At 37.8% G+C, this 21998-nt stretch overlaps 1 protein-coding gene across 2 annotated transcripts in view; it reads right to left on the minus strand.

Annotated features, from left to right (window-relative positions):
* CDK14 (cyclin dependent kinase 14) overlaps positions 1 to 21998 on the minus strand; it is a 610838-nt gene that overhangs the window by 572666 nt on the left and 16174 nt on the right. For both annotated transcript variants that reach the window (XM_045519926.2, XM_045519925.2), the window contains exon 3: positions 9851 to 10002. The gene's annotated coding sequence lies outside the window, so the exon portion shown is untranslated. The remainder of the gene's footprint in view (positions 1 to 9850; positions 10003 to 21998) is intronic.

Below are 21998 nucleotides of genomic sequence, written 5' to 3' on the forward strand. Positions count from 1 at the left end.
TGTTTTGTCAGCTGAAGTTTTTATTTTGGAATAATTTTAGATTTACAGAACAATTGCAAAGATTATACAGGGAGTTCCTCAATACTCCTCACCTGGCTTTCCCATCACTAACATCTCAGATTACCATGGTACCTTTATCAAAACTGAGAAACCAACACTGGTATGTTACTTTTAAGTAAACTCCAGATTTTAGTAAGATTTCATCAGTTTTTACACTAATGTTCTTTCTCTGGTACAAGATCTAGGATATCGCATTGCATTTAGTCATTGTGTCTCCTCTGATCAATGACTGTTTTTCACGACCTTGACAGTTTTGAGGGGTACTGGTCAAATATTTTGTAGATTATCCTTCAGTTTGGGTTTGTCAGATGGTTTCCTAATGATTAGACTGGAGATATGAGTTTGGGGGAAGAATTCTGCAGAGTGAAGTTCCCTCCACATCACATATACATCATTTATACTCATTAGAGAAAGTTAAAGACACAGGGCTGCTGCTAGGGCTAGCTGAAGACAGGACATCTTTGCGTCAACTTACATATTTGAAAGGACTAATTAGAAAAATGCACACTCTTTCTGAGCAGTCACAGCCAGAAACCTGGTTTAGCAGAACATAAACTGGCTTTCAATCTTTGGTTATACAGAGTCCTTATTAAGCAATTTATAAACAAAAGTGCTTATCTATAAACAATTATAGCCAATCTTCACATTCCTGAAAGGTGGTTATTATATCCCCACTGTAGTGATGAAGAAAGTGACCTAAGAAAATTCAAACAACACATTCAGGTTCCCTTGCTAATAATAACAGAATTTGGATTTGAGTCCAAGATACTTACTGTTTTGACCACTAGCACCTCTCCCGTCTCCTGGGAAGTATACCCCACCTTTCCTTTGCAGAACTGTTCCCTCCTCAGCGCTAGACACATGGTACAACTGGTAACTGCCCTCTCCTACACGAACTCCCTGGTCCCAGCCAGGTATCTAAGGCTACACACCTGAATCGAACTGGACTAATCCCAGATTATACTCATTGATACAGGAAGAAGGACTCTGACCAAGTCAGGTCAATCAGAATCCTCCTCCCACGATTTACAAAGTGGAACTTGAGTGGGAGTTTAAATTTTCCAAAATTTAAACAGAATTTTTGTCTTTATGTAGTTATAAAAATGATGCATATTCAATATAAGAAATCAGTATCTATAAAAAATAAAAATCAAGAAATAGACTCATAGACATAGAATACAAACTTGTGATTGCCAAGGCGGTGAAGGGTGGGAAGGGATAGAAGGGATTTCAAAATTGTAGAATAGATAAACAAGATTACACTGTATATAGCACAGGGAAATATACACAAGATTTTATGGTAGCTCACAGAGAAAAAAATGTCTCAATGAATATATATATGTTCATGTATGACTGAAAAATTGTGCTCTACACTGGAATTTGACACAACATTGTAAAATGATTATAAATAAAAAAAAATTTTTTAATAATAAATAAGTAAATAAAAATCAGCTGAAATTCCACCATCCAGAGAAACTGAGGCTTCGTCTTACTTTAAACAAATTATTTCCATGATCTAAATTGGATTTTGCCATCATTCCAGATGACTTCCAACCATGAAATTTTAAATTCCAATATTCTAGTCTCACTAGAATCTTCTTTCTTTTCCCCTCTTGTTTGCATCTTGACATGACTCAGAACTTCATTTTCCTTGAACTTTCCATTGTTTTCCAAATCTGTTTGCCCTTGGTGGCCTCATTCCTTCTCTTTAGCCTGAACTTCATGTAGTGAATGACCTGATCTGGTTCCATCTCAGAGATTTAGATTAAGCGTTTGTATAACTAACCAGCAATCTTTCTTATAGTCTTTCTTGCCCTTACTGAAGAACCAGTGAGGGCCAGATGATCTATGTGACCCTGTGCTATATGAAGCAATAGGTTTTTTACCTCCTCTCACACCAATTCGTGAAAAGGTACTAGCTATTTCCACAACATTCTCAGGACCAGATTCTTTCCTTACTCTCTAAAGGCTTGATTTTTTGTCTATTCGTTTTCTATCTCTTCATATCCTTCCACCTGATACATTTTCATAATTTCTATGGCATCATACTCTCTGAGTTCTCTTGGAACATCTCTGGCCATTCTTTTTGAGTTTCCTAACTGGTTCCACTTCCTCTATCAAAGTTTAAAATATTGTTATTCCATAAAGTTCCATCCTTGGTCCTCTTCTCTTCTCCCATGAGGGATCACAGTTTCAAATGCCTAGAGATGCCAGGCATCAACATATATTATACCAGATATCAAAACAATATCTTTCTTTTTCATTGGCATTGCAAAAATTAATAAATTAATAAATTTAAAAATAGAACTGAATCAGACAGATTCTAAAGTCTACGCGGAAGGGAAATTTCTTGGTGAACAGCTAAGAAAAAAATGGGGGAGATGGGTAATAAGATTTTACATATTACTATTTTATATACTATATTCTTATATTTTATTTATTTGATCTGTTGATTACTGATATAGGCATGTAAAGTGAGCCTTAAGTGTTTTTAAATTTTTTACGATGCTCTTTCTATTTCTATCAGCTTTGGTTGCATCTATTTCAAAACTATGTTGTTAGGTGAATAAAGGTTCTTAATATGTCATCTTCATGTATTATGCTATATGTCAGTATGGAATATCATTTATTCTTCTACTTCAAGTTTTTTTTGATTTGGATTTTATTTTCTCTAGTGTTAATATTGCTACACTTGCTCTCTTTTTCAGTAGCATTTCCAAGGTATATCATAGTCCACCAATTTATTTTTTGTTCCTTTATTTCCTCTAGTCACACCCTGAAGTCACACCTGTTTCTATTTCTATGTGAGCTGTTACTTTAAAATTTTTGAGAGATATATTTTATATGCCTCTTTGTATCACTGCTTAATCAGGGTCTACATTCTCTACCTATATGAGGATCCTAATATGCTTTTACTTTCTTCCTTTTCTTTCCCATACCATTTCGCAGGCAGAAATCATCTGGAATTTTTATTATTAAATAGTTATCAATTATTATTAGATTGCTAATGTATTTAAATTGCTGTTGACTTACAATCAATCATTTATCATTAACTCTAAGTTTTACTGGTTTCTTTTCTTACTGCTCTTTCTTGAATCCCACATTTCCCTAGTTTACTTTCACTTCGCTGAATAATATCCATGAGTACCCTTTTCAGAGGGTCTGTGAGCAACAGCAATCACTCTGAGTAAATATAACACAAGGCATTTAGTACTGGGAATCAGGTATGCAGATGATGGAAGAGACGGAGAAACCTACCAGGGGAAAGACAAGAAACTCCACCTCCTCTCAGAAACCAGCGTCCACTAGGCTAGAGGACAGAGAAAGGAGGCAACTACCAGAGCCCAATAAAATAGGTATACTTAGAGTGTGCATGTCAAATATTCTTGGTGTGTTCACCACTGGGAGAAATAAAGAAATGGGAACTTACAGAAGTAAAGAGAAAACCTATAAGCTTTCCCCCATATTCAAATTATTTAGCCCTCAATTCATTTCCTTGAAGAAATTTGAATTTGAGACATGTTTCACTGAATCAGTTTGTCATTTGGTGGTTCTCTAGCTCAGCACTTGTGGGGAGATTTTCATCTGTTCCTTGAGTTATGTTTTCTTCTAAGGTAGATTATCTGTCTACATGTGATCATATACTCCTTAATTTCACTATTTATTTGGTTGGCTCTGCAGTGTTTGTATAGTTATATATCATCTATTTTCATCTTACTAATGTTTGGATAGCTCTGTTCAGAACTTTTATTTGTGTTGACATAGCATAGGTGACATCTTGACCACTTTATCATTGTCCGTGAGAATTTTTTTCAGATAAACTACACTTTCACTATATTTTATGTTCTATTCAGTTGGTTGTTCTCAGCATTTGACAAATGGAGAGAACTTGGGTGAGTCTATAACAGACTTTGTTAGAATATCTGGGCTTTACACTCTCTTCAGATTTTCTGCCATTTCCCACTGCCAAGGTTCACTCTAGCTAATTGGAGATGTATCCCACTTCCACAATAAGGGAATTTATGGACTGTAAATCTGCCCCTAAATCCAGTTTGTAGCCCAGGAACCTGTGTTTCCATCAGTGAGACCCACTGTTCAGTTTCTCTCTTTCTCTTATTTCTCCTCTGTAACCATTTCTCTGTTGATCTTCAGAACAGGGTGAAGAACAGGACACTCACTCACTTTGCATCTCTCCAGACCTGGGAGTATTAATGAAAATTCTTGGAATTTAGTGACTCACTAGTTACTTCGAAGTGGTAATGGTGGCACCTGGAGCACTGCCATGCTGTGCTATTCTATTCTGATCCAGAATCTTCTATTTCTTTCCTTGGTTGCCACTTACTTCTTAGGTTATACCCCTTTGTTGTCTGGTTGCTCCTGGTAAAAGAATTTCTCTACATTTTAGTATTTTTAAAAATTCATTCATTAGATATTGGAAAAGAATATTCTTAACCCAAAGTTCCAAGAGTAAACTATAACTTCTTGGGATATTACTTATTAAGCTCTCAAACATAAATAAACATCAGACTAAAAGTCCTGAGGATCAAAGCAACCTGCTTTGCAGGAGATCTCATTTGATGTGGAATTGTTCACAAAGTCCTGTGGGTTGCCTGTGGGAAAGGTCTATCACTCAGAACCCAGGCAGGAATGTAGGTGGAGATGTCGGTGAAAGGCCTTTCTCAGTCCTGGAAGTAAATAAATTATAATGCCTAAGAAACTATATCCTTATAAAATGGGAAGGTAGAATGGAAGCACAAAGGGGAAATTACCCCAGGCTAGGAAGCAAACACTCAGGGCCCAGGACAGGCTGAGCAGGCTTTCCCTCCCAAAGGGAAGCTGTTTCCTCAGAAACACTGACCTGGGTTGGTCAGCTCCGGAATCAGCTACCTAGAATCAGAAACTTTAGTCTTTAGAAGACAGGACTATATTATCTATGATTCTTGATTTGTTTTTGTTTACTCCCTTTTTAGTCTTCCTCTGCATTTAAACAAGTTCTTTTGAAAAACTCCAGTATGACTCAAAGGGAAAGATTTGTTTCTATGTTTGGTTTATGTTTTTAGGCACTTTTTGTGGGGAGAACAGGACTGGGTTGGTACCAGAACACTGTTCCTCTTGAAGTATGGGGATGATTGAGAGGTTAAGAGAGAGAGAAATGCATGGGAAAGATGAAACCATAGGAAACAAGCCTCTTGTTTTTTTGATTTTTTGATTCAGCCTCTCCCGACCCCCACCCTCTCAAAGGAGAGTCTCATTTTAGTGCAAAGCTGAGATCTTTGGGTTTGGTTTTAGGAAGGAAGACTTATTTTGCTTACAGATACTAACATTCTTTTAGACTCTGGAAACCAGACAGCAGTAATTATTCTGTCTTATAGTCTTCATAAAAATGACAAACTTAGCTTTACAGGGCATGTTCCAAGTAATTCAAATCCTGTCCTTAATCTAGCTATACGATTCCAACTTAAGATATTTAAAAACCTTATTTCCAGGTTCATGAATTTAATTCAGTATGATTTTTAACAAGTATGATTTGTTTCCAAATTTCTTCTGCTGGGGAGGGGAACCAAGGGAAATCTCCAAATCAAAGTAATCATTTCTTAATATAAGACCCAAATTAAGCAATTTATTAACTAAGACCTTAAAACACTAAGAAAGACTAGCTATGGCCATTGAATTAGGTCTGATTAGAACAAAACCCAAAACCTTATTCACAGCACAAAGCTTTTGTGTTAGAGGTCATGCAAAAAGTGAGGGTGGGGTGGGGGGTGGGGAACATGTTTTCCACACAAAACTGTTTCAATCCACTTTTCACATTTCAGATAAAGCAAATTAATTCGACTACAGCTTAACTGGATTTCACCAAAAACGTTAAGAACCTTTGAAAATGTCTTCCCACCAACACCAAAAGGCAATTTTAGAGATGAACGTCTCAGCCAGCGAGCGTGGCACAACCAGCAGGAAATACCGTTCAGGGGCGTGTGTGGGGCAGGCACCAGCCTCTAGGCTCAGGATGGCTCACCGCTATCCTCATATTTTGGTCCGTGGTTGTTCTCGTGTCTGGAGATTTGGGAAAAACTATTCTCTGAGAAGCTGATAAGCAGCTGGATGAGAAAGGGGGAGAGGAAAACTGGTAGGAGGATCTGGCTCCACGACCGCGGCCAGCACATGGTTCCTCCCACCTGGGCTCCACCAGTCCCCGGCCCGTGGGACCTCGGTGAGGACCAAGGGCCAGGTTGGACCGGTGGACCCGCTCAGGTACTGTGACCTGTCCTAGTCCCAGCCCCTTACGAGGCAGCCTCTTCGGAGCCCTGGACCCCAGCATAATTCGCAGAATTTTAGTACCCCTAACGTTCCAGCCAGAACGCGGAATGTTAGTAATGCAACCCTGGTACGTGCTGGCCCCGCTTCTTGGGGTCCTGACCCCCGTCTGGACTGGATGGAGGTCTTTTCCCCTCTAAAGCGCACAGCTGTTCCTTGCAGGCATTGCTTTTGAAGAAAGGCCTGGATTCTAATTTCCACCCCTCAACAGCTGTAATGCAGTTCAGCTTCCTGTGCTACTTTTCTCAGATGTAAAGGAACCTACTATCCTCATCACCCCATGGGGGTTATTATACCATTAATAAGTGGTGAGGTCCTGAAACTCAGCTGTCAATCTTTGACAACCAATGGGGACTTGACCTATAGGGAGGTATGGAGATGGTTAACAGAGCAGAGCATCATTAGGGGCAAAATAGAGGGGTAGCCAGCAAGGGTGCTGCTTAACATCCACAATCAGAAAGGGACAAGAATGTAAAAGCAAGCAGCTGAGAGCAATGGCCCTAACAAAAAGTCATAATTCCTTGCTCAGTTCCCAAATTTGAGCCAGTTTTTAGATCCAGAACCCATTGACTCAAGAAGTGTCCATGTTCTAGAAAGGACTCCACAGCACTGCATTAAAAATATGCTGTAATGATTTTCCCAGTCCTTCCCCGAAGGGACTTCAACCATCTCCTAGAGTGACTGCACACTGGGAAAAGAATATCTGGCATTTCGAGGACTTTTGGACATAGAGCTCAAGTTGGCATTGATTCACAGAGACCCAAATCGTCACCTTGTCTAATCCTGTCTTGGCATCTGCTTCTCAGAGGACTCCGCCTCATAAGGGAACAAACAGCCAGCTTTAGAATAGGGTCATTACAGAAGAAGAAACAGATTCCTGCTGATCCATCTGGACACTGGATCAGATAGTTCCTGGAGTCAAATTGTTCTATGGTCTAGTCTATAATACCTCTTTTGCTTAAGCCAGTTTGAGGTACATTTTCTGTCTCTTGAGCATTCTTCAACAGCAATATATCAAGATTCCTTATAGGAAGGAAAAATGGGGATAACAGATTTGTGATACTTGTTGTTAAACAAGGTCCTGTGCTCTCCTGGGAGTTTATCTGAGTATCTGCAATGAGGAAGGGGAATATGTAAGTCTACAAATCCTATGTATAAACCCCTTTTTGTTCATAAATCAAGCTTGCCCTCTTGCTCTTTCTATCTGCATACACATTTCCATATATGTATGTGGAAATACACAAAAGAAATGAAAATTATCTATCCAAATAAAAGATAAAGGGAAAGTTTTTTTTTTTTAAATGTTGTCTCAAATTAAGAACAGACTATTGTTATTATTGCCTGTTATAAGAGACTCTTAGTTTCCAGAGCAGAACAGTGGAGGAGGTCAGAATACCTTCTCCCTCAGAGCATCATTCTGCTGTGCCTACTCATGTCTCCTCTGGCCCAGAGGTGTACCTTGCCAGCTCTGAGTCCCTGAATCTGTTCAGATAATAGCAACATCCTACTTCAGGCAGAGGGTTGAGAAAATGATATTACCACCCATGATGCCTGAAACCCTCGGACTGACCTCAGTCTCTTGGTACTTCAAGAGTTAGGTTTCACTGCCTCATCATAAGTATCATCTTGCCCAGCGAGGTAGCCTTAACTCTGGCTGACTTGGAAATAGCTGTATACACTCTAATGTAACAATTGCCATGTATTCATCATCATCCCAAACCACTCAGAGTTGATGACCCTGTTTACTACTTCGCAGAGAAAATGGAACCATCAGAAGGAGATTTACCTAGACTCCACCTTCACACTTAACCCCAGCACTCACATTCTCTGCCTTCTTGCCTGTAACTATAGAGGAATTATTCATGCTCCTATTCAAAGCCAAACCTGCCCCAAGGGCAACAGATCTGACCTCCAAGTCTCTTCAACAGCATTGCTCCAGCAACTCTCCCCTCCCCTACTCCTCTATCCACAATGTTCTTCTGCAGTTTTTGTTTTTCAGTCTGTTGGATCATTCTCAGTAGTATATCAACATGCTGTTATTGACCCTGTCTTTAAAAACTACATACAAGCTTTGTCCTAACCCCACGTTCTTAACTAGCTATCAGCTCATTGTTCCCCTTGGCAGAAAATTTCTCAGGAGTAGTCAGTACTCATTGACTTCAATTATCAACCAGTTGTCTCTCAAACTCTCTCTAATCAGACTTCCCAGCCACCACTCCACCAGTCTCTGTCAAGGATACTAATGATCTCCATGTGCTAAATCCAATAATCAAATCTCAGCCTTTATTTTCCTTGACTTACTACCAACATTTGCTACTGTTGATCACACCATCTTCCTTGATACCCTTTGTCACTTGGCTTCCAGGTAACCATCCTCTCTTGAGGATGCTGTTCCTGCTTAGTCTTTTTCTTTTAAGATGCTACTTTTCTCCAATACCTGTTAATATTGGAGTGGTCCAGACTGAATCCTTGGTTTTCTTTTCTAAGTACATTTATTCTCTTGATAATCTTATCCAGAGATGTGGCTTTAACTATCATCTATGTGCTGTTGGCTCCTAAGTTTCTATCTCCATCTTGCTTCTCTCCTAAACTCTTGGCAAGTATATCAAAATGCCTGTTCAACATCTTCAAACAAAGGCAAACAAACATATTATCTCTATATATTCAGAACTTAAGATCTTTCATCCATTTTCTTATCTTTCTAGTTTTTCAGTCCCCAAATCTTAGAGTGATTCTTGACTCCTTTTATCCTCTGAGACGCCACACTCAATTCATTAGCAAATCACCTCTACCTCCAAGTTAACAAATTTTGACCTCCTCTTCTGTTACTCTATGCTCTCATGCTTGCCCTGTCTTACTCTCACAGCCTTGTTAACACAGCAGCTAGTGACTCTGTGACAATGAAAGTCAGACCAAGTAGCACCTCTATTTGGAAACTTCCATCTCACTCAGAATAATACCCAAGCTCCTTAGAAAAAGCTGACACCTATGTGATCTGACACTTCCTACCTTGCCTCTCTGGCATCATCCACTATTAGTTTGCTGTTTCTCAAATATACCAGGCATGTTGACACCTCAGAGACTTTGCAGAGGCTGTTTCCTCTTCCTAGAGCATGCTTCCTTCAGACAGCCCCTTGGTTACTCCTTCAGGTCTTTGCTTAAATGGCATCTTCTCAATTAGACATAACGTGAGCCATCTCAGAGAGTATTTGCCCCCTCATATTAGCACTCCCAATCCCCTTAGCATATCTATTGATCCCAGGCATTGTATTACCTTCTAAAATACTGTAAATTTTACTTGTTATGTTATTGCTTTTTCCCTTTCTCTCATCCACTAGAATATAAGCTCCACAGAGTAGGGATTTTTGTGTCTTTTGCTTACTGATATAATTCAAGCATTAGTACAGTGCCTAGCACATTTAGGTGCTCAATCATTTTTTTTAAATTGAATCTATACCCCCAAAACATTCATTACCTTAGTTCTGGTCTTGTACTCCATTTTTTTCCAGAAATCTCTACTGGAATGTCCTTCAGATGCCTCAAACTCAGTCTCAGTCTTCCCCATCCAATTTGTTCTTCCTCCTGTTTTTCTAATTTGATTCATATCACCAATATCCAACCAGTCACCTAAGAGAGAAGCCTCAGAGTCATTCCTCATTTTAAGTTTTAGAAAAAAATTCCTAGCCCTCTCCTAATGCTAACAATCATTTGCTATTAATTATGGTCATCTAGCCACACACACAAACATGTTTTTCATTGCTTCAGTTACTTGTCTGAGTCTCTCACAGATCACTGTCCACTAGTTAGTGAAATAAGTCTGTTTGGGCTGCCTTAACTAAGTACCAGACTGGTAGCTTAAATAGCAGAACTTTATTTCTCACAGTTCTAGAGCTGGAAGTCCAAGGTCAAGGTGCCAGGAGGGTTGGTTTCCTCTATGGCTTGTAGATAGCCACCTTCCCACCATGTCCTCATGTGGCCTTTCCTCTGTGTGTGCACACTCTTGGTGTCTCCTCCTCTTCCCATAAGGACACCAGTCCTGTTGGATTAGGGCCCCACTCTTACCACCTCATTTAACCTAAATTACCCCCTCAAAGGTCCTTTCTCCAAACACAGTCACATTGGAAGTTAGGGCTACAACACATAAATTTGGGATTGGGGGGCACATTCAGTCCCTAACAGTCAGGCACAGTACTTTTTCCTCATCATGAGATTCACTCTTTGTCCTTCAGAATTATTCCTATCAAAAAAAAATTCATTCCTTGTGCACATGAAAATTTTTTGTTGTTTTCTCCCTGCTTTGCTTTTTTTCCAGATTATCTTTATTTTTGCCTTTATCAAAAGCAAATGTGTGCCTATTAAAATAGGTTTCTTCAATACTTTCACCGGTCTTGTGTTTATCACGTGGAGAGAGTTAACATTTGTAAAACATTTTAAAAATAGAAAAAAAAACCCCAGTTCTTTTAGGTTTTGATCACCAACTTCAATGTGTGTGTCAGTGAGCAATGGGGGTTGTTATTGGGAGAGGGGAGAATTCCCCACACAGCAACAAATAATACTCTGGACAAAGCTGAGTGTCCTACAATTCAACTCAATTCTGACATTGTCTACATGAAGATAGCATTAGATTCTACAAGTTACGGATTTAGTCCTACAAGACTGCACTCCCCCCAACACACTTCAGACACCAGTGGAAAGTCCACCTTACCTTCTGTGCTTCTGACCAACGGGCTATAAATTAGGGGTTCACACAACCTCCTCCTCAGGTTCAATTAATTTGCTAGAGTGGCTCACAGAACTCGGAGAAACATTTCACTTTCAAGATCACCAGTTTATTACAAAAGAAGGTAACTCAGGAGCAGCTGGAAAGAAGAGATGCTTAGGGAAAGGGCAAGGAGCTTCCATGTGCTCTCCAGGTACACTACTCTCCCCACATTTCCTCATGTTCACCAACTGGGAAGCTCTTCAAACCCAGTCCTATTGGGTTTTTATGGAGATAATAATGAATTACATAGGCGTGCTTGATCAAATCACTGTCCACTGGCAACTGATTTAACCTCCTGCCTCTCACTTAGGAAATTACAAAAGTTTTATATATTTATTTATTGAAGCATAGTTGATTTATAATATTATATTAGTTTAAAGTGTACAGCATAGTAATTCAGTATTTTTATAGATTATATTCCATTAAAGGTAGTACAAAATAATGGCTATAGGAAATTCCAGAGGTTTTAGGAGCTCTGTGCCAGAAATGGGATGAAGACCAAATATATATTTCTTACTGTAAATCACAATATCACAGTAGCCAGCAGACTCAAGAACAATACACAGCCCTAACTGACTGACAGGACTATTAATGCCATCTATTGGTGACAACAGAAATGACATGTTTTTATTCTGGATAATAGCTTTGCTCAGATCTATCAAAATGTGTATGTTGAACATTTGAAGGTAAAGGAACCTCTGTATTATCTTTCTTGACCTGTATTTCTGTGTCAGTCAAATGCCCAGGAGGGCTAATTGAAGATAATTCAGTGAAGGAATAACAAAAACAAATAAAGGATGGTGGACATTCTGGGACATCAAAGGGAAACTATTACCAGCCCTGGAGCTGAAGGGGCAAAGTGGGAACAGAGAGGCTGAAATCCAGAGAGAACTGCGGAGGGGTTTCCTGACAGGAGCTGTGGCCATAACGTAGAGGAAATATAGTTTGGCTGAGTGAGTAGGGGAAATAAATACCCTGGTCTCTCTTTTCTCCTTCTAGCCTCTCAAAGCTGGAGGGGCAAAGAAACGCAGCTAATGCAATCTGTAGAGGTCAGGGCAGGGCAGAGAAAGGCAGAGAATGGATTTGGAGGGTTAACTGGTGAATAACCAGCATACCTTTCCTTCACAAAATAAATAGCCCTGTCCTCCAATACACATTTACACACAAATATGTATTTGTATATTAAACCACCTGGAATTATGAATACTCATTTTATGTGTTTGGCTCCTTATACTAAACCAAGTTTGAGTTCTTACATGTCTCATTCATGGTGTTAAGTATTCCAGCACCCATTATAGGAGGAACTCATAAATAAATATTTAGTGAATAAATGAGTGAATATTCATTATCTGTCCCCATGGCTTAAAATTTTGCCTGAGGAAAAAAGGACAAATGTACCCTATTTTATGTTATGTCTTAATCCCAGTGAATTCTGTCTGGCTCCTAGGTACAATAAAGACATCAATAAAGCAAACAGGATAATTTTTCCTGATTGCCAGCTGTAAGTGTATGTGAGAAACAAAATCAAACAGCAGATTCTAAGAGAGTTTCCACTGCAATTTGGCTTTTAAAAATTAAATTTGCAATATTAAAAAAAATAAGACTAACTCACTTGTCTTTGCTTTTGGCTTTCAAAGTCTACACTTTTAATGGAAGTGAATTGAATTATCTTCAAAAGAAGCACTCAAGTCTACATTTGAAGCATTCAAATGTAGTCTAACAGCTGAACTTTAATAACTAAACAGACTGTTGAAGGCAAGCAGATGAAACGTCCCCAGGATACTACAGCTTAATTAGTAAGTACTGTTAAAGCCAAGGTCCATGCCTCTTTCCCCCAAACACACAGAGAAATTACATTTATGGTGACTGATATTTTTTTGTTCTGGCCATAGTACCTGTCAGCCTCTAGCTGTAGAAGTTGTCTGATATGACATTTGAGACAAACATGCAAGTGTACTCATCACTAATTACTATAGTTGGCATAATGACCAGGTTGCATCAATTTTTCAATACTGCAGTAATAGAGCAGATAGTTCTCCAAATGTCACATTCTTTTTATATGCCCAGCTGGGGGAAAGAGAGCATGGTGGGGAGTGTTTTCTTGGTACTCTGTTGTTAGAAAATAGAAAAAGGAATGTTTATAATCTATTAGACATTTTTGAGGTCACATGTAACATGAAAAGGATGTTTCAATGGAAAATGTACATTATGGTTGGTCATTGTTGTTAAGCGCATTGTTCAGCAAATGTTCCGCTATATTGAGTTTCAGGCATGAGTTGAATTATGTTATGGTGAAATTTGTGATTAAGGTGAGCTAACTCAAAATGACAAGCCAAGGGCTTTTAAAACCCACATTTCAATGAAATCTGGCAGCACAAGAACAGCTGCTTTAAGTCTGCTTCTCTAATATTTCAAAGGAAGAATAGCAATGGATTTCTGATACCATATGTGCCAACTGCAGAAATTCAAGAACAGCCTGAGAGACCCTGGGTGAAAGGTCACACTCTGCTTTATACAGATGGCACGTTCAATTATTAAAGAGCAATTTTAATCATTTAATCATTTCAGGCTCTGAAATGAAAGGTCTTCTCGGATATCTCAAAGCTTGCTGCAACCTAAACTCTGCTGTCAAACTTCTATGGAGCCAGTAAGTAGCACATGTGATTTCATATCCTAACTTCATTTACATTCTCATGTGAGTTGAATTTATTTTGCAGACTCTAATAGGCATGTCTTGAAAAAAAAAACTGAAGGTCATGTCTTTGGCAGAGAATTTACCTACCCATAGCAAGAAAATTAAATCTAAATCTTTGCTTCAGACTTAAATCTGGCTCAAATTCCTCAGGAAGATGAGTGAATGGCTCCTACTTTCAGCAGAATTATTTACAGTTCTGCTGGAAATTTTTGCATCTAGCCTCAAGAAATTTTTCAGAAAAGTCTCCTTAGCTTCTGTTCATTAAGAAGAATAAACAACCCCAGCAAAGTGTCTGGTGTGCACCATTCAGTAATTGTTAGGCCCTCCTCTCATCCTCTCATCCAACGCATGCATGCACACATTCACACGCATACACTGGAATTCAAGGTTATGTGATTTGTCAAGAACCACAGAATAAAATCAAGGATAATTCCACCAATCTATAAAGGCAAAGTCAAATGCAAATCTTAGAATTAGTATGTCCACTACATTAGGAAAATGATACTATTACTGAGCCAATAATGATAGCAAAAATTTATTGATAACTTTATTATGGGTAAGGCACTGTTCTAAGCTGTTTACTTGTTAATATTCATAACAGTTTGATGGAAAGGTGTTATAATTGTCTCTATTTTACATATGAGGAAACAGGCAGAGAGGTTAAGATACCTACAAGGTCATATAGCTGGTAAGTGGTGGAGCCAGGATGCCAAACCAGGTCACTGAAATTTCAAAACCCATGATTGTGTCAATACTCTCTAGCTAAAGACCACCAGGAACATACCTCTAGTTGAACAAGTTGCTTTTATTTCTTATTACAGAGAGGGAGAATGCACAGCATGGGGAAACATAGAGTATCTCAGTGAGAGGGTGTTTGAAAGAACTTATTAAAGGATTTGGTCTTAGGTGACTTGGGGACGGGCTTAAGGAAGCAGGATGTTTCTCTGGAATGGATGCTATCAGGAAATAGGGGTAATTCTGTGATTGGGTGTCTTAATAAATATTATGTAGAAGGAGGGAAGATTGACAGTTATAAGTGGTAAAGCAGCAACAGTCAGTCATATTAGCCAAGATAGGAGCATAGAGGGTCACCCAGAAAGTAGATAGAAGAGTCTGGATTAGAAATCAGGCAGTCCATTCTCCACATTTACCTACTCTACAGGGAAAGACAACAGGAGCATCAGCAGAAGCAAAATGAGGATAATGGAAGAGAAGTTTTAGGAAGATCCTTGGCTATGGTGTCAAGCCAAGGTATCAAAGTGGAAGACTGGCACCAGAGAAGTCTCCTGGGGGAGCTACTGCCCTAAAAAAAAAAAGTCTGAAGTTTTACTTGTTTTGTTTTTTAAACTCCATTCAGGGGAACTTTTTGCTTTCCTGGAAACCTTCAGGTCAATCTACCAATAAGTACCCACTGAACAGACTCTTCTCAGTTTTGGAAGGCTCAGCCCCATTATTCACATGTGTGATAAGGCTACTTTCTCCAGGACTAAGGTCCCTGCTGACAGCCTGGTGTCCCCAGTGGACTTGATGGAGCCTCTGCTCCCAGCATCCTCAAGCCCATTTTCCAGAGGAGTCATCTGCTTCTAGGGTCCTAGACGCCTTTGGTGCTATTGCCTGGAGGTTCTGCCAGGAGACTGCTATATTAAGCTTTCATAAAAAGCAGACTAAGGAGGAACAAGATGAATATCCATTGTGTCCTCCTGTACAGCTGATTCTCCTCCTTTCTTGGGTAAGAAGACCCTGATTTCCCTTGGGAACTTCCCCAACACATATAGTCCTGGAAGGACCTGGAAATGAAGGTGCCCTTCCTGCCACCCTCCAACACACATATCACCCTGCATGAGCCTGGCAAATCAGTCTCTCTCCTCCGGGAGTCTGGATCTTGAGTGAAGTGACACAGATATGAATATGTGTAGAGCTGACACGTGGCAGTTCTTTGCAGAGACAGTCCATTCGTTCCTGTGACCCAGATCCCCAGAGCTGCCTTCATCCTTTTCCTTCCTGAGACCTAGTTGTTCAACATATCCTTTGACTCTCTGAGTTACCTAGAATATTTCCAATAACTTTTTTGCTTAAGTTAGTCAGTTCCTATTGTGTGCATCCAAAGAATCCTAATTGACACGTAGAGTTTACTTGATAATGTTTTCTATTGAGCAGAGTTTGGGGGACGAACACTGTCCTTTAACAACGTTATTTTAAAATAATAAGAAAGGACACACAGTTAAAGCTCTGGATTCCAGTTCACATGGAAACGAGACTATGTTCTCCGAGGAGACTCTTGCTTTATTAAGACTACTGGTATTTTGCCCAGCATTGATTAAGTGCTCAGAATAAATGGCCACAAAGTTAAGGGTCTTTGACCTTGATTTTCATTATGTGACCCTTTACTTTTCTTCTTAATGGGAACAAATGATTGTGAATTCACAGCTTTTCTCCAACTTGTTTTTACTGACAAACAAAAAGAGAACAAATTTGTTTCATTTTGTTCACAGAGAAATGTGATTAGTAGCTTCATAAATTTAAAGACTATTTCTCCAAAAATTCTACTGTTCTATAAAATCATAGATATTAAGTAGGATACTATGTTCTTCTTGAAATAAAAGTCAAATATTTGCTTCCAATTCTTTGGCCTTGTGGTGTTTCATTTGAAGTCACACTAAGGAATAAAGTCTTAGGGGAACAGAGCAATAAAAGAATATGGTAATAACTATACTTCTAGAAAAACATTTGGGACGGGGACTAGGAGGCACTTTCTGATTATCTGCACTGGAACATATGCTTGTAGATACTGGAGACTGATTTTATTTTAGAAGTCAGATACCCTAGGAGCTTTTTATTCTGTGACAGCAGGTCACACTGAGAAATATGATCATTCTAAAAATGCTTGCCTGTTCTTATTTTCAGATGATTGCCCACATGGAAAATCTAAGAGCTCTTAGAACTAACAACTGAGTTCAAAAAGTTTTCTTGATTCCAAATCAATAGTGGTCTCATATACTAGTCAGAACCAACTGGAAAATGCAATTGAAATGAAGGTCCCATCCATATCATAAAAGCTAAAGGTATAAATCTATTAGTGTTAAATATCAACATAATTCCCCAAACAACATTGAATGTAAAAAACAAATTGCAAAATGGTAGATACAACATATTTATATGTGATAATTTTATCTTCTTATATAAATTAAAAAATCTTATATGAAAAATTTAAGTGCTAAAATACTATATACACATTTAGGGATTAATATAAAAAATTTAGGTTGCCGGTTACCTCTGGGCAGTATAAGAAAAGAGTGGGGTTAGGAAACACTCACTAAGTCTTTATTACTTTAGAAATAAATCAGAAGGAAACATACAGTAAAATGGTAAGGTGTGTTGTAGCTGGGTGGTGAATATCATTTTAATTTTCTTCATGGGCTCATCATCATTTTCTATTACTTAATATTTCATAATAAAATGTTTTAAAATGCCACTGTAATTGGGAGGAATAGGACAAAAATATTTCTTCTTGTTCTCTTATGCAAAGTGGAGAGTCTGAGAATGAAGTAAAAATCAGCTTGAATATGTGAATGGTTTTGTTTTTCTTGGGAACTTCACCAGCAGTTTAGCCAAAGATGAAGCACACAAGTTCGAACCTGTCTGATGCTCTTCAGACAAATAACGTTCTACAATTCCCCTTATGGAGAAAATTATCCCTTCAGCTTTTATAAAACAGAAGTGTTTATAGTGGCCCTAGACTAGGGAGGAAAATGTGCTGAGTCTTGGTGCCAATTATTTCACCACTATTTGGTGACCTTGGAGAAGTTACTTTCTCTTGTTCTCAGTTTCTTCATTTGTAAAGTGGTGGGTGTTCCCTGTTTCCCCTTCTCACAGTTTTTTTGTGCACAGTAAATGAAGTAATATAAATGTGAGACTGTTCACTGGTGTAGAAATGTTACAGGATTCTGTGTTCATAGTTGTCACTGATTTTTCAGATTGAATTTTATGAAAAGCCAAATGTAGTTAAGATGTTGAGTGAGTGCAAAGACAACTACTTTTAGGAGAAAAAGAGTGAACTCTGCCTAATAGCAATGGCTTGATATCAGGAGAATAATAATGTGCAAGTAGGATTTAATCCCAAGGATTCTCTTTAGAAGAAAGTGTACAGATGTTATTTTAGTGCTTTTTTTCCTCAGTTACTGGAAGACTTTCTTGGAAGAATTTCATCCTTCTTTTATCAGACTGAGATGTTTGGTAAAAATTAAGATGCTTTAGGTTATTTTTGTTAGGATAAGGGCTATCCTCTGGGATTTACTGGGAAAGAGAATGTCAACTATTTTTGAATTTTTATCCACAGATATAAAGGCAGTGGTTAAAAGCACAAACTCAGTAGTTTCACTGTCTGGGTTTGAATCAGACTTTGCCACTTGTAATTGATGCCAATTTCTTTAACCTCTCTTTACCTCATTTTTTTCCTGAGTAAAACAGGGATGATAATGGTACCTAACTTTAGGCTACTGGGGTTTTAGAGAAAGCAATCATATCTCTCCCCAGGGGTGGACCTAAGTTTTGTGGGGTCTGAAGCTTATATTTTTCAGGGCTCTCTTTATGAGAAAGAACATAAAATTATAAATACAAAGTTACAAGCCGTGGAAGGAGCTCTGAAGCTTAACCTTTATCTACCTCTACCCTTCTCCACTCTCCAAGCCAGGAACCAAATGAGAAGATAGACACAGTTGGAGATCAAAATACACCCAAAGGATCCCTTATCTACAATTCAAAATCCAAAAAAAGTCCCAAAACCCAAAAGTGTTTTTATAACTCATTTGGTAGCAAATTCCAGCATCACCTGCAACTCATTTGACAGTAAATCTGATCTGACTTAATGTGATAAAGTCTTAATTTACCAATTCTGTGTGAATATTCATACCTTGTATTGCAGAAGTAACAAGGTGTTTGATGATGGGGAGTTGTCCTAAAACCCCTAAATGAACTATATATAACCTTTCTAAAATCCGAAAATTTCTGAAATTTGAAACCCACCTCATCCCGGGGATTTCAGATTAGAGATTGTGTACAGTGTCAAGCTGATTATGGATAAAGCTGAACTGAGGAACACATCAGAGCCCCAGGAGTACAGGGGCAGAGCTCTCCAGTCTGTACAGAGGTCAGAGAACTCCATGGGCTGGAGAGCAGGCCTCCCTGGGGAAGGAGCTGCAGCTGCTTTTCCTTCTCCCAAACTCATCCGGAGGAGAAAGAGGTTTGAGAAGCCCAAAGAGTCACTCCCAAATGTGTCTCTCCTGGGGAGTCGAGAGGAAACATGGCAAACAGGAAAAAATGTCCCCCACTAACAATGAGGTTAGTGTGAAGATGAAATAAAATCATGACTTAAAGAGCTCAGCATTGTTCCTGATCCACTGGAAGCCTTGGTAGAAGCTGTAGCCATTGTTATTGTCATACATAAATCTCATGCATCCAGTGATTCACTTTGGCCTCAATCTCAGGACAGTTTGACCCTCCCCAACTCTGGTCTTCATCTTGTGGGGTGAGGGAGCTAATTAGAAGAATTAGATCACCCTCAAAAGAGTGATGGACCTTAAGGGATAGACTTCATCTTGTGGTTTCATTTTATCTCGCCTCTCATATTTTTTTTTGTCCTGATTTCTTCATCCACTTATTTTACATTTTACTTTATCTGGTTACATTTTAGTTATTTTTAAACTTTGTGTGTGTGTGTGTGTGTGTGTGTGTTTTAACTAACGACTTCGAGTTCTTTCTGGAACAAGACTGAGTATAATTATATAAATAATTTTAAAATAATTCAAAGAATGTCAAAAGTAGTTGCTACTTATTCCATATAAAATATAGATGAAATCAGTCAAGTATGGAGGAGAAATCCAAGGATTAAGAGGTCTTGCATGACTAAAATTTGGTGGAAGAAATAACCTACATGTCAGATATTTTTGTATCCAATTATCTTCTGGCTCCATGAACCAGAAATTTCTCCTTTTAAAAATATTAAGAAGTATATCATTTTATTTTTTAAGAACTGCCTGATGAATCAAACTTCTTAATGATAAAATAGGTCATTGGAGTAGGGAAGAGAGAGGGCAGTGCTAGGCCTTTGGGTAAGTAAAACATGCTGCATGAAATTACAGTTAAGGTATCTCACAGAGATCTGTACACAGGAATTAATTCTGAGATATACATGTATCTGTGTATATATATCTATGTATATCTATGTATATAAACACACACATACACACACACACATTTACTTTTCATAATCACAAATGTAGTATGTGTCCACTGTAAAGTATTTAGGAAATAAAGATTAGTACAAAAGAAAACAATAAAAATTACCCAAATCCTTCAGCTCTGAGATCATTGTTAACATTTTGTTGGGTATCCACCCAGTCTTTTTTCTTTACACAGACATTCTTTTATTTTCTAAAGTGGGATCTTATTTTACTTATTGCTTATAACTTGCTTTTTCAGTTAACTACAGATCCTAAATATCTTTCCATGTTATTAACTATTACTTTAAAATAATTTTTATAATATACATAGTACACATTCATGGTAGTATGTTCAAATAGTAGAGAATTGTAATAGAGACAAAAGCAAAATTCTACTTACCTTACCAGTATCTCATATGTACTATCTAGAAATGTCCACGTTAATAGTTGTGTGTGTGCGTGTGTGTGTGTGTGTGTGTGTGTGTATCCTTTCAGGTATTTTCTGAGCCTTTGCAGGTAAATAATTTTTCTACATAAAAGAATCATATTATCAATATTATTCCACCCTTTGCATATTTTTGACATCTTTTCTCATCAATTTACATACTTATCTCAATCTTTTTAAGAGCTATACTTACATTTACCAATCTCCTCTACATTGTTAAGGGTAAACAAAGTTACCTATTTTACTAAAATACCAAAGACTAAATTCAAAAAATAAAACAAAATCTATAAATAGCATACATGATTATGTTACATGAATAAACATATACAATTTAAAAATTTTACGCAGTGGGAGAAGAGACAGCCTTTTAAAATGATACAAAAATTATAAAGGAAAAACTGATACACCTGACTTAACACAAATATTAAGCTTTAGCAAACCAAAAAAAAAAAATCATGAAGTATAAATAATAAAAGACAAACTGGGAAACATATTTTCAATGCAAATTACATATAAATGACTAATTTCCTCAATGCTGGTTGGTACTTCACTGATAAAGAAATACAAGCGGGGAAACAAAAAAGTTAAAAAGGGGGGGAAAAGCCATAATAAGATGAACTGCTCAGTCATTAAGAAATGAAAATTAAAACAAAAATGAATGCACTTGGTAATTTTCATTGTTGGTATGATGTGAAGAACTATGTATTTGCAGTCATAGTAGAAGTGTAAACTGGTGCAACCTTCTTTGGAGGGTAAATTGACAATGTCAACGTTCTAAATACACACATCCTTTCACTCAGGAATTCCACCATTTGGTCTTTATTCCATATAAGAAAGTATGTAAAAAGGAATATACAAGGATATTTGCTTCAGTGTTGTTTAAATATCAAGTTCTCATATTTAAATGAATTTAACTAAGGAAAACATGTGAAACTATTCCTTAGAACTACTTAACCACTAGATGTCACAATTGTTCCACAAAAATAAAGCTATAGTCAGATCAAATTTGCACGCCAGAAAGAACTTTCCATATATAGTCCCTCACTTTGAAATAACTGGTACTTATTCATGCCAGTGCAACTCTAAAATGAGGACAATTTACATCACAAAGTACTTTGCAAAACAGAATTTCACAGAGTGATCTTTAAATTAAATTATCTTTAAAAAAATGTTTTTCTCATAAAGAAGTCTCAATGAGTTTTTAATATGCTCTTACAAGACTTTAATCTAAAATGCACTAAAATGAGGTAGGCTTATATGGTGTGATTTGGGAGCTTCCAGGAGGAACTCAGGCTTCAAAGAATCTCACCACTAACATGCATAATACCTAAAATTCCACCACTGAAGATTCATTTTGAGGAGTTTTAGAGTTTCCAAATCTTTTAAGTGTTAACTGTAAAATATCTCTGGATAAGGTGACCCTTCAAGCACCACTGCTGAATAGTTTTAAAAATTCATTGGGATTTAAACAAGAACAAGGCCCACTGTGAAAGAAACATAAGT

The sequence above is a fragment of the Camelus bactrianus genome, chromosome 7, assembly GCF_048773025.1.
Source record: "Camelus bactrianus isolate YW-2024 breed Bactrian camel chromosome 7, ASM4877302v1, whole genome shotgun sequence".
NCBI lineage: Eukaryota > Metazoa > Chordata > Mammalia > Artiodactyla > Camelidae > Camelus > Camelus bactrianus.